Source organism: Arachis duranensis, chromosome 3, assembly GCF_000817695.3.
Source record: "Arachis duranensis cultivar V14167 chromosome 3, aradu.V14167.gnm2.J7QH, whole genome shotgun sequence".
In the NCBI taxonomy this organism is placed as follows: Eukaryota; Viridiplantae; Streptophyta; class Magnoliopsida; order Fabales; family Fabaceae; genus Arachis; species Arachis duranensis.
In genome coordinates, this window is record NC_029774.3 from 81,658,180 (window position 1) to 81,671,886 (window position 13,707).

At 38.8% G+C, this 13,707-nt stretch overlaps 1 non-coding gene across 5 annotated transcripts; it reads right to left on the reverse strand.

Annotated features, from left to right (window-relative positions):
- Positions 1 to 1,854: 1,854 nt before the first annotated feature.
- Positions 1,855 to 5,559, reverse strand: LOC107479281 (uncharacterized). Of its 5 annotated transcripts, none has more exons than XR_008006772.1 (11): positions 5,284 to 5,559; positions 4,906 to 5,098; positions 4,608 to 4,730; positions 4,057 to 4,241; positions 3,923 to 3,962; positions 3,745 to 3,809; positions 3,378 to 3,634; positions 3,183 to 3,293; positions 2,723 to 2,789; positions 2,582 to 2,630; positions 1,855 to 2,103 (listed from the first exon to the last, which is right to left on the reverse strand). It is a non-coding gene; the product is annotated as an uncharacterized LOC107479281 (transcript). The 5 variants fall into 5 exon arrangements; XR_008006771.1 differs by having other exon boundaries at positions 5,234 to 5,559; XR_008006769.1 differs by having other exon boundaries at positions 5,208 to 5,559.
- Between the last annotated feature and the right edge of the window lie 8,148 nt (positions 5,560 to 13,707).

Consider the following 13,707-nt stretch of genomic DNA (forward strand, 5'->3'; position numbering starts at 1 on the left):
TGCCATGGAAAGGAGTAAGAAGGATTGGATGAAGACAGTAGGAAAGCAGAGAGACGGAAGGGAAGGCATCTTCATGCGCTTATCTGAAGTTCCTACCAATGAATTACATAAGTACCTCTATCTTTATCTTTATGTTTTTATGCGTTCATCACCATATCCATTTGAGTTTGCCTGACTAAGATTTACAAGATGACCATAGCTTGCTTCATACCAACAATCTCTGTGGGATCGACCCTTACTCGCGTAAGGTTTATTACTTGGATGACCCAGTACACTTGCTGGTTAGTTGTGCGAAGTTGTGTTTATGCCATGGTATTGAACACCAAGTTTTTGGATTCATTACCGGGGATTATTTGAGTTGTGAAAAGTATTGATCACAATTTCGTGCACCAGGGTCCACCTTAGTGATGGCGGCTTGTTCTTCCTCTTGAAGATCTTATGAAGTGCTTGAGCTCCTCAATGTCTCTTCCTTGCCTTTTGTTGCTCCTCTCTCATGACTCTTTGATCTTCTCTAATTTCATGGAGGAGAATGGAATGTTCTTGGTGCTCCACCCTTAGTTGTCCCATGTTGGAACTTAGTTCTCCTAGGGAGGTGTTGATTTGCTCCCAATAGTTTTTTGGAGGAAAGTGCATCCCTTAAGGTATCTCAGGGATTTCATGGCGAGTGGGATCTCTTGTTTGCTCCATCCTTTTCTTAGTGATGGGCTTGTCTTCATCAATGAGGATGTCTCCCTCTATGTGATGCCAGGGCATTTTGGCCAGTTTCACTGACCTTTTCTTTACTGTTTTTAGGTAATTGCATGCATTTTCTTAGGAAATAAGTTAGTTTTGGGCAGATATTCACTCAGACCTTGATTCAAGCATACATTGTGCATTTTACATTATTTCATGAGGATTTTGCATGATTTTAATGACAAAATTGTATATTGCATTACCCATGACTTGGACTAGAACTTTGATGCATTCTATTGCTTGATTTCAGGACCAAAGGAAGCAAGGAATGGGAGGTAACTTGCAAAGTTAAGGAGAAAAGTGATTGCCAAAAATACTCTCAAAAGCCATCAATGCCATGTTAAAGAGTCACGTTAACTAAGTTAACGTGAACTCTAACGTGGAGAAGAAAAGTTGAGCCAACGTTAGTGACACTCAACATTGTCACTAACGTTGGCCTAAGGTGCAAAGAGCCACGTTAACTCCCACGTTAACTTGGTTAACGTGGGAGCTAACGTAAGAGATGGAGAGTTGTCGACAACGTTAGTGACACTCAATATTGTCACTAACGTTGGAGCAACCACTCAAACCCCAAGAGCCACGTTAACCTCCACGTTAACTTGGTTCACGTGGAAGCTAACGATGAGGAATGAAGAATGAGCCAACGTTCACTACAAGATTTTTGTTTATTTGTGGAGGTTTTTTCTCCTATTTATGGAGGTTTATAACCCCCACCAAATGGTTTGTGGAGGTTTCCAAAACCCCCAAAATTTGAGGTGCCACGAGGTCTTTTGTGGGGGTTTTTAAAAACCTCCACAATCTATTTAGTGGAGGTTTTGTATATGTTTAGTGGAGGTTTTATATTATATTTTTGTGGCAGTTTTAAATCGCTTTTGTGACGGTTTAAAACCCCCACAAATTGATTTTTTAATTTAACAAAAATTAACTATTTTGTGAGATTTTCGAACTTCCACAAATTCTGTAATTATTTATTTATTTTTAATTTTAAATCATTCATTAATCTCATCTCATTTACATATTCTCAAATTAAAATTTTTTTTTAATATCAAAATTTAAAAACTAAAATATAACTTAAAAATTAAACATGAAGAATGCTCCAGATGTATCAATGATCAAATGAGATTTCAAAGAGAATTAATAACCTCTCATTTATTAAGCAGCAAGAAATACAATGTTCTAAGTATAAGGTACAAAATGGAAAATCAAGTACTTTACAAGCCTTCCTTACAAGTCAGGTTCAAGGCTTCAATTGTGTATTCATTGAAAATTTGCAAAGGTTCCAATGATTTTCCATGATTGTGGAGAAGGCGAACAGCAGCATTAAACATGGGCTCCTTACCATCTTGTGGATCCAAATACATTTCAAGCAACCTGAGCCCATCATCACATTTAAGAATGCAAAAATCCATTACAATGTGCAAAAGAACTTCTATTTCCTTCATTACAGTAATATCAGTTCCAATCATTCAAAAATAGAGCTTTAATATGTTTCAAAGAATTAAAATATTCAATTTCAGCAAATATGCAGCTAGCAACATGCCACTATCAAGTGGTGCCTGAAACCAGACAACTTACAAAAATACAAACTTAAAAATATATCTGGGACTTCTAACATAATAAACTACAAAGCTATAATAGACTTCTAACATATTTAAAACAAAACAGGATATAGACTTCTAACATAATATTTCAGCCTAACTCTATATTAGTATTCAAGATAAATCATAAACAAAACTAGGCCATAACACATCCAAATACTTAAAACCATTCTAAATTATATATGATGTGACAATGATTGTACAATGGGATCCCTTCAGAAGACACTGTTCTATACTCTTTAGACCATTACCTCATGAAGACAATTGGAACCTGCCACTAGGCTTTCTTCTTCTCCATCCCTGACATTTTTCAAATTCAAAAACCATTCAGCATCACCAATATTAACAAGAATAAAAGAGAGGAAGAAAAGATTTTCAAGTCACAAACTTACAAAGATAAGATAATACACAAATGTCAATCCAGCCAATAAAACAAATGCGATCTGAAATACGTTGTACCTGTTATGTAGCGGCCATTTTGTCAGGTTATATATAAGCAAAGTATAGACAAAGGAAAAAATAATAGAAGTAAATATTCATATTAACTCTTCAACAATAATAGTGAAAATAACATTACTAATATGAATATCATATAAGTTATTGATGCAACACAAAATGTAGCCATTAAATGGTAAACACTGAATCAAATATTTACTCTGAACACTGATCCAATATATTTTAGGTGTGTGAATATTAAAAACCTAGTAGGATAAAGCTTTGTTGTTGTTGTTATAGTACAAGAAAAAAAGTAGACCATCCTACTGTGCGGTATATATTTGCAAACTATTAAAAGGTTCCACATTTGCCCTTAAAATGACACACGAAAGTGAAAAAAATTTTGGCTCTACTCACTTGTACAAATATTTAATTCCACGCAGAGACTCCAAGGTGTGGCCAAATATTTCCTGTGCTGCAGTTGCTTGATCTTAGTAGGCAAATGCTGTCGCACAGAACTGGATCACACTGAAACAGTGAAATAGTTTTAACATTATTAGCAGTTTAGTCAAAGTACATGACAGCATGAAAAGTACCCCACCCAAACCATACCATATATAGCTCTATTTATTAAACTCCTGATAACCAGTATAGTATAAACTAGTATAGCAGAGCTAGCTATGGCTCCTCCAACCATATTAACTCCGCTCGCCACTGCTCCACCAAGATAGCTTTCTGGCAAAGATCCTGAAACAGATCCAAGTTGCAGCGAGGATGTGGCAGGATAATTGTTTGAGTAGCCATAGGATCTCCCATCCAGCGAATGTGCTATGAGTGGAACATCATATGAGCTGTTGGCATCCAGATGCCTAACATTGTGGAAAACACTTCAGAATATAACATATTTATACAAAATCAATCTTCAAGGAATTGAAGAACAAACTAGCAATCATGGTTAGAGTACTTATTTCATTCATACCGTTGGACCTGCCAACAAAGAAGTCCCTAAGTTTGCAATAGCTGAACAACTATCAGCACAAATTCCTGGATAGCAATGTGATCAGATCAGTAAATTAGAACTGAAATCATGAACCATTTATGATCATGTCATAAGAAAAATTAGCAGAATTATACTAATTTTTTTGGTCTTTACATACCAGTTTTTTTGTCTCCAATAAGTATATCTCCCATATCAAACTTTTGCAAAGAAAAAAAAAGATAAAAGTTAGTAAAAGGGAAATAAAAAATGCACTGTAATTTTTAAGAAAAAAGACTATATTTTATGATTAACCTTCCAATATCTTTTTCTTGACACAGGCAGATAAGTGTACTTTCCCTTGTAGTGATTGGGATCAACACCTCCAAAAACAAGTTCGCCCCCATTCTCTTCCTCTGGGTTACGGTTCAGCCAAAATGAAAACACCGATTCCTTAACAAAACCTTGATCAAGCATATTGTACCTGTTACACATTATATCTGACAAGAAACAGGAATCAGATGAACTTGAAGAAATAAATAATCAAAATTTGGATGCTAGCAATACCAAACTGGAACAGCTTTCCCAACTATTATCTCTAAAAAGTGACTAGTGCAAACTAATTAGAATGATCTGTTCAAACAATTGCAAACAAAAGCTTCAGTGTCTTAAATCAATCCTGCTATTGAACTTAAAGCAAACTGAATCATGAATTACCATCATCCTCAGAAATTGCAACAACAAGGTTAGTTAGAGAGTGCATTAACCCTGACATGAGCAAATATGTTATAATAAACTTATACAATAAAATAGAGAAAACAAGAGTTGGAAAAATAAAATGAATGAAAATGGTTCTACTTACTAACCTGAGGGTCATTATTGTGCTTATCAAATATCAACAGCCTTTGCTTTGCTCCAATGGTCTCTAATTTGTGCTGTTGTTGTTGAGAAAAGCATCAATTTCCAAGAAAAGGGAAGAATCCATCATGCTGTTGTTGAATCAAGATCATAATTAATCAATAATCATGAATCAGAGCATGGAGTTGTTGAATCAGGGGAAAAAGGAAGAATAAAATAAAATAAAAATAGCATCAATTATAAAATGATCAAAATGGAGAAATAAAACTCAACAAGAAAGTTATAATTGAATTATTGATTGCTAACCAAATATGTGATTCACATCGTCCGATCCTTCGATAGAAGGTGACGCCGCGATACGCTGAGCTTCGCGACCTCGGTCCATGTCTACTCTTCTTCACCTGTTGTGCTCTATGAAGAACCATTCTTTGCTCCACCGCCGTCATTGCCGTTGCACTACCACCGCTGCGATCTTTCTTCATAACAAATTCCAACCACGCTATATATGCATAAAAAATGTAGAGAAAAAGTGAAAAATGATTGAATATCCAAACTGAGTTAAATAAATAACAATGAAAAAGAAAAAAATGAACAAACAGAAATTAAACTTAGCTTATTGAGGAGAAAATCAAACGCGTCGACAGATAAGCTTGATGGAGGCTCCGACAGTGACTACGAACTCACTCTCTCTGATCTCAAAAGCTATGGCGTGTAGACGAAGGAAACAACACATATACATAGAAGCTTGATGGCGGCAACGACGAGGACATGAATGTCGACAGTGGCGAGCTTACTCTCCCTCTGATCTCGAACACTAGAGCGAGCTTGATGGTGATAATGGAGAAGAGATGAATGTGGTGGCAATAGATCTAGGGTTTCAGATCTCATATAAACATTGATTTGGATTTTGGACGATTTTGGATTTGAAATTTTTAAATTTTAACTAACAGTAATTAATGGGAGTTTTAGATGATGCCACAAATAAAATAGATTGGGGAGGTTTTAAAAAACCTCCATAAAAAAATCCCATAATTAAATAGAAATCTTGTAGTGGTTAGTGACACTCAACATTGTCACTAACGTTGGGATGGCTAAGAATGGCCACGTTAGAAGCCACGTTAACCTAATTAACGTGGACTCTAACATGAGACATAGGGGCACACTTGAACGTTAGTGACAATGTTGAGTGTCACTAACGTTCTCGAAGGTTGGCAAAGGCCACGTTAGAAGCCATGTTAACCTAGTTAACGTGAGCTTTAACGAAGCAAGAAGGGGCACACTTGAACGTTAGTGACAATGTTGAGTGTCACTAACGTTCTCGAAGGCTAACAAGGCAACGTTAAAAGCCACGTTAACCCAGTTAACGTGGGCTTTAACGTGAGGCAAAGGGATGCATGGCAACGTTAGTGACAATGTTAAGTGTCACTAACGTCCTCGAACTTGTATTTTCACAAAATATTAAACACCCCTAACGTCTTGAGCTAAAGTCTCTGCCTACTTCACACTTTCTCTCTGCAAGTTAGCCAAGCCCAAATGAAGAAAGGAACTGCTTCAAACTCAAAGATCCAAAGGCCCAAGACTTGAAGAACTAACTAGAAGCTGAGAAGAGTAGTATATATAGGAGTAGTTTTGAAATAGAGAGGAGCTTTTGGGGGAGGAGAGAATTACTCTCGGTATCTTTACTTTCTCTGCACTTCTAGTTTTATGATGTATTTCTTTCTCTGCACTTCTAGCTTAATGGTGTATTCTCCATCTTTGATTTTGATTTCTAGAGCTAGGAACAACTAAACCCCTTTCATTGGGTTAGGGAGCTCTGTTGTAATTTGATGGATCAATACTAATTTTCTTATTCTTCTTATACCTTTCCTTTTGATTTTACTTGGAAGCTTTCGATCTTCATCTAATTGGATAGTGATCTTGGAAAAGAAGCTATTCAAACATGGATCTCTTCGGATCCTTGAAAGAGGAATGAAGAGATTAGCTAGAAATGTTTTCTCATGCTGGACCAAATTGAGTGTGCATGGGTATGTGGCTATAACCCTCTAAGCACTTGATTTGGGAAGTGCATGTGGTATAATCAGTGACCAAACTTCATCTCTTCTCATGAGCAATTGACCAAGGAATTGGCTATTGATCAAGATTTGAGAGATTGAATTGCAAGAAATTGTGATTCAATCACTTAAGATTGCCAAGGAGATCAATGAGTGCATTGATTGAGGAAGAGATGAAAATGAAATTGATCCGGAGAATGCAACATCTCCTAAGCCCAATGAACTCCCCATTTCTGATCTTACCCATTCTCTTAATTTCTGCAATTTACTTTTATGAGTAATTCCCCCATTCCCATTTACAATTCTGCTATTTACTTTCAGTCATTTACTTTCCTGCTATTTTAATTTCTGCAATTATCAACTCTATTGATGGATTCACTCAACTAGATCATTCCTCTAATTAAAGTTGTTTGATCAATCAATCCCTGTGGGATTCGACCTCACTCTATTGTGAGTTTTTTCTTGACGACAAATTCGGTACACTTGCCGAATGGGAATTTGTTGAGAGACAAATTTTCCCCGATCAAGTTTATGGCGCCGTTGCCGGGGATTGATTGTGCATCGACAATGATTACATTAGAGGATCACTAGATTGAGCATTTGTATTTTGTTTGATTTAATTTTCTGTTTGGTTAATTTGATTTCCGTCTTAGTTTAATTCTTCCCCTCCCCTGTTTCTGAGTTTTTCTTTGCTATTTACAATTCAGTTCACTAACCCACTAACTGTTTGATATATTGCATCACTGACATTAACAAGTTATTCTAACAAGATACTTTCTGCATTGCTTTTCTTGCTTGTACTCTGTTGGTTGTATGACAGGGAGAAGAAGCAGAGCTTCAACTTTCTTTAATTCTGAACCTGAGAGAACCTTCTTAAGATTAAGAAGGGAGGCAAAAGAAAAACGTGTAGTGGGTGCTGAAGAAGAGGAGGAACACTGTGAAGAATACTTTGAAACAACTATGGAAGACCATCGTGAGGAAGAGGTGCACAACCATGGTGGAGAAGGTAGAGCAAATCCTGGTGGGGAAGATAGAAGAGTCTTGGGCTCTTACATCAACCCAAACCCAGGGAATTACGGAAGTAGCATCCAAAAACCAACAATCCACGCCAACAACTTTGAACTAAAGCCACAGCTCATCACCCTAGTTCAGAACAATTGTTCATTCGGAGGAGGTGTCCAAGAAGACCCTAACCAACACTTAAGCACATTCCTGAGAATATGTGACACAGTGAAGTCCAATGGCGTTCAACCAGACGTCTATAGACTGTTGTTGTTCCCATTCTCTCTCAGAGACAAGGCAACCAAGTGGTTGGAGTCTTTTTGATGTCATTGAAACTGTAGCTGAGAATGACTACTTCTATGCTTCCAAAAGAGGGAACACTAGAGGGGTAATGGAGCTAAACAATGTAGATGCTCTGCTTGCTCAAAATAAGCTCATTACCAAGCAGCTAGCTGATCTCACCAAGAAGATGGAGAGAAGTCAAGTAGCAGCGATCACCACTTCAACTCAAGAGGAAGCAAGTGAAGAGGAAGAAGGCACTCAGGAGCAAGCCACTACATTGGGGATTCACCTAGATACAACCATGATCCATACTCCAAGACCTACAACCCTGGATGGAGGAATCACCCAAACTTTGGTTGGGGTAATCAACAAGACCAAGGCCAAGATCAGAGACGTCACAACTCCAACAACAACACAGCCCCCCAACAATTCACACAGAGGACATACTCACAAAACCACATCAATACATCTCACCCTTCTACCTCTACCCCCAACATACCATCATTTGATGATAGAATCTCTAAGATTTAAACCTTACTTGAAAGCATATGCAAAGACATTCAAGACAATAAGGTGTTCAAAGAGAAGGTGAGAGCCAGTATGAAGAATCGGGGGGAAGCAATCAAGTAGCTGGAATTCCAAGTAGGATATTTGTCTGAGAAGATTCCCAGACCCACTGATAGCTTCCCAAGTGACACGGAGAAGAACCCGAGAGGTGAAACGAAGAAAGTAAGATGGGAGGATTGCAATATGGTCACTACAAATGACAAGGAGACTGAAGACAAGCCAAGCAAGCTGTCAGAACAACCTGAAAATACCTTAGTAGAGAAGGAGAAGAAAGACAAACAAGAACCAGAAATCTCACAACAGGAGCTGCTGAGACTATATGCACCATTTCCTCAACTGCTAAAGGGTGCTGTGGGAAAGAGAATGTACTCAAGGTTCTTAGACTCGTTTGCATCTTTGAATGTGAACATACCATTCATCAAGGTCATTCAGCAAATGCCAGCATTCATCAAGTATATGAAGGAACTACTTCCCAGTAAGAGCTCACTCAAAGGGGGCCAGATTATAGTGATGAACAAGGATTGCAGCACCCTCATTCAAACACAACTGCCTGCGAAAAGAAAAGACCCAGGGAGTTTTCATGTCCCTTGTGCTATAGGGGAAACAAATTTTGATAGAGCACTTTGTGATTTAGGAGCAAGCATCAACTTAATACCCCTATCCCTGGTAAAAAGGCTGCAGATCAATGAGATACTACCTACAGATGTAGTCATAAGGTTGGCTGACAAGACTCAACAGCAAGCAGTAGGAGTGGTGGAAAACGTGTTGCTCAAAGTTGGAAAATACTTTCTCCCAACAGACTTTGTCATCCTGGACATGGAAGAGAGTCATCTGCACCCAATCATATTGGGGAGACCATTTCTAGCTACTGCTAGAGCACTCATAGATGTGGAGAAAGGGGAGCTAATATTAAGGATCCATGATAAACAACTGAGCTTCAATGTTTTCGAACTCTCATTAGAAAAAGATGAAGAGGACAAAGAACCGAGCAAAGATCATCATGAGATACTAAAGGAAAGAGCAAGCATTGGAGCACAGCCAGCCCATTCTGAGATTCACTGGGTTGATGGACAAGGCAAGCAGCAAGTGCCATAGGTCAAGGAAAAATTGAAGGAACCTAAGCCACCAGAAGCTTGTGAGGACATTAACAAAAGCTCATCAAAGAAAGAGGACACCAGGAGTAAGAAAACAGCACCAGGAGCAAAGAAGAAGGTACCAAGGGGGTGGCGGAACAAGAAGATTCCTACGGAAGATTTCTCTCCAGGAGATAAAGTAGTCTCAGCCTATTTTACAGATATCCCCCCTAATCTCCCTACTGTACCATCTCAGTTACCTAAGGTCTTCACCATCAACAGAGTTCTCTCTTTGGAGCATATAGAGATCATTGATACAACCAATGGATACAAGTCCACTGCCAGAGGAGAAGACTTCAAGCATTACCAACCACCATAATAAGGGGGTAACGTCAAGCTAGTGACGCTAAAGAAGCGCTTCATGGGAGGCAACCCATGTTTTACATGCTTTCAGAAGTAGTGAATAAATCAATGTTCATTAATTCCAACCAAAAATTGACAAACACGTGTGAAATTTTTATATGCAGAATATAGTGAAGAACAGGTTTGGTGTTCAAAGCATTCTTCTTAAAGCTTTGAACACAACTTTTCATCACAGTGCTTCAAACTAAGTTTGGTGTCACCCTATGGTGCCACCAATTTGCATATGAAGAAACACAGTTAGTCAGTTAGTGGAATTCAGGAATAAACAAATTCTTTTATTATTCTAGACGTAAAGGGTTAAGCAATTTTGTTTCATTTTAATATCCATTCTTCCTTGTCTTATTTTATCTTTATAGGGAAGGAAAGTAAGCATTGATGAGGATTGATGAGACAATTTAATGGGGGAGGCTCGGCTACTTCACAAAGAGAACCATACACTTGTCCCAACAAGGAAGGAATGGGAAATGTTGCCATGCAACATTGAAAGAAGGAGAGTCTTGAAGACCGAACCAACATTCCCCATCAAGTGATGATCCTTGTCTTCCCTTCGTATGCAACCCCATCCGTCCATGAAGGAAACATTCGTGCAATCCACACCCTTCATGCACTCATGATTTTTCCTATATAAGTGAACCTTAGTGCATGCTCACCCCTTACATTCAAATACCCACTCTTCACACTTCCGTTGGTACACTAAACCTTTCATTACACTCTGTTTTAACCAACCCACTCTTATTCTATCCGAAGCCTCAACCCACTTCAAAATAACAATTCAAGTCATGGCATCATCAAGCTCGAAGAGGCAAAAGAGAAAGGAACCCATGGAGAGTGTCCCTTTTGACGAGAAGAGATTTAAGACGGCCTTCCATGAACGAGAATTCGAGAGGATAAGGGCCAGAAAGATATTGCCAGAGTTAATCTTTCAAATCAATGCTAATGAATCACCACAGATTTTGAGAAAAATCGAACAGAGAGGATGGCAATTGCTCACCAGTCCAAAAGGTAAGATCAATGGCAACCTCATCAAAGAGTTTTATGCAAATGTAGTTAGAGAGGAGAAGACCAAAGCCCCCACCTACAAAAGCTATGTGAGAGGAATAGAAGTAGACTTCAGCCCAAATGCAATAGTTAGAGCTCTTCAAATGAAATTCCCTCATTTTGAGGAGGAGAGTTATCAGTCAAGGATAAGTAGAAGCCCCGACAAGGATGAAATCTCAGAAATAGCATCAGATATCTGTGTCATAGCAGCTGACTGGGAGAGGTACTCTGATGGGAGACCAAAATTTATAAAAAGAGAAGACCTTCACCCTGAGGCCAAGGGGTGGTTCGAGCTTGTAAGAAGGTCCATCCTACCGGCTGCTAATAATTCAGAAGTTAACCTCAACCGAGCCACGATGGTGCAATGCTTAGTACTAGGAGGGGAAATCAATGTGCATGAGCTTATTGCCGAAGGTATTCAAGAGTCGGCTGAGAAAGTTGATTCAGGTGCCAGGCTTTGGTACCCCAGCACAATTCTCCGCTTGTGCAACAAGGCTAAGGTAATATTTGAGGACAGCAGTCCAGACTGGGTGAACCCAGGGAAGCCGGTCACACTTGAGCGCATGGTCCATACCTCACTTGCTCAACAACTAAGAAGGCCACATATAGGAAGACACAGAGCCCAGGAAGAAGTTCATCAAGAGGAATATCATCAGGAAGAGTACCAACAAGAAGAGCAACACAACCCAACCAACCTCAATATGAGTCATATCTTACATGCCATTGAGGATTTGGAGATGAAACATATGGAGGGACAAGAGCAAATACTTGCCATGCAGTCCAAATGGATGAAGCAACAATAAGAGTGGCAGAAACAACATATGGAGCAGCAACAGGAGCAATATTCACAACTCACTCAAGCCCTACACCAAGTAACAGAGAGGCAAGAGCGTCAAGACAAACGCCTTCAAGAGCTCAACCAGCGGCAATTAGCTCAGATGAAATCATTTAATGAGTTTAGCGTGCTGAATGAAGGAAGGCAGCTGCATAGAGAGGAGTTCAGTGTAAACACTCAAGCCAGATTGAGTTACATATCTAATAATATGCACCACCTACATTATGCCATTCCCACCTATGAGGAAGTCCAAAAAGAGTTTGTTGAACGAGAAGAAGGGAAGGTGAAACAGCAGAAGAAAACTATGAAGAAAAAGATGGAAGATGCTGGGTTCTAGAAGAAACTACTTGGAAAAGGCAAAGGGAGTGGGAGCACAAGCACTCAAGAAAAGCACCAAGAGGACAAGCATGGAGGGGATCATGAGCAACCACATGAGTAAAAGGTGGTGGAGCTTCTTTCTTGGTTCTTTGTTTATATCATAAATAAGGAGGATCTTGTATGAAATAGAACATGCCTCCATAGTAGCTAAACAACTTTCAATTATGCATTCTAAGTTTTCAAATTAAGAAGCCAGTGCCTGCTAGCCTTTATGTTACTGCATTCGTATCTTTACTTATTGTATGCTTGTCGTTTAAATCAAATGAAAAGAGAATGTCTATGTTTACAAAAGACCAGAAATGAGTTCATATTGTGGAAATGCATTCATGAATCTTTGGGGGTAGTCATAAGTTAGCTAAGTTGGTTCAACCACAAGGTTAGGATGACAAATATCTATCCTGAATGCTTACTTCTGATATACCCATGAGACTAAGATAACAACAAGATCCTAATAAGAAAAAAAGGGAAAGAATAAGGGAAGTAAAAAACAAAAGAAAAAGAGTAAGCAATAAGGCTAGGCACCAATGGTTTACCCTAAGACATGTGTCTGTGGTGCTCCTGTGTGGGGGATCTACTTGGATGAGTAAGCTCTTTGGGGTGCTTCATCACCTGGTAACTTGGGTTAACTAACCCAGGATTATCAGCTGAAAATCCACTATCAAGAGTAACCTTCACCACAGAGCATTTAGTAACCCAAAGAGGTGCTGAACACCAAGGTCTGAAGGAAAGAAAATAAATAAACTCTATGTCTGTGGTGTGTATGTATGGGGGAGAGACTTGAGTAAGTAAGTCCTTAGGGGTGCTTCAACACCTAGCACCTTAAACCAACTGGTTCGGGAGTGTTGGCTGAAAGCTTATCCTAAAGAGTTGCCCCCTTACAAAACACTTAGCCTAAATAACACAAACAGCCCTTGAAATAACAATAAAAGGATCAATAAATAAAGGTATCATGGGATATAACAAAATGAGTCTTTTAGGAGATGATAAAGGTCTGAAAGCCAGTAGTGGAATGAACCTAAGTTGCTATGCATGAAACCACCATAAAATCAGTAATATGACTTCCACAAGAATGACTCATTTCTCTGGAGATTCCATTCATCATTCTCTTGTTCCAGTACTTGTTTTAATGACAAAATTGTATATTGCATTATCCATGACTTGGACTAGAACTTTGATGCACTCTATTGCTTGATTTCAGGACCAAAGGAAGCAAGGAATGGGAGGTAACTTGCAAAGTTAACGAGAAAAGTGATTGCCAAAAACACTCTCAAAAGCCATCAACGCCACGTTAAAGAGTCACGTTAACTAAGTTAACGTGAACTCTAACATGGAGAAGAGAAGTTGAGCCAACGTTAGTGACACTCAACATTGTCACTAACGTTGGCAATTGCTCACAAATGGCCACATTAGAAGCCACGTTAACCTAGTTAATGTGGCCTCTAACGTTAAAGGGGGAAGA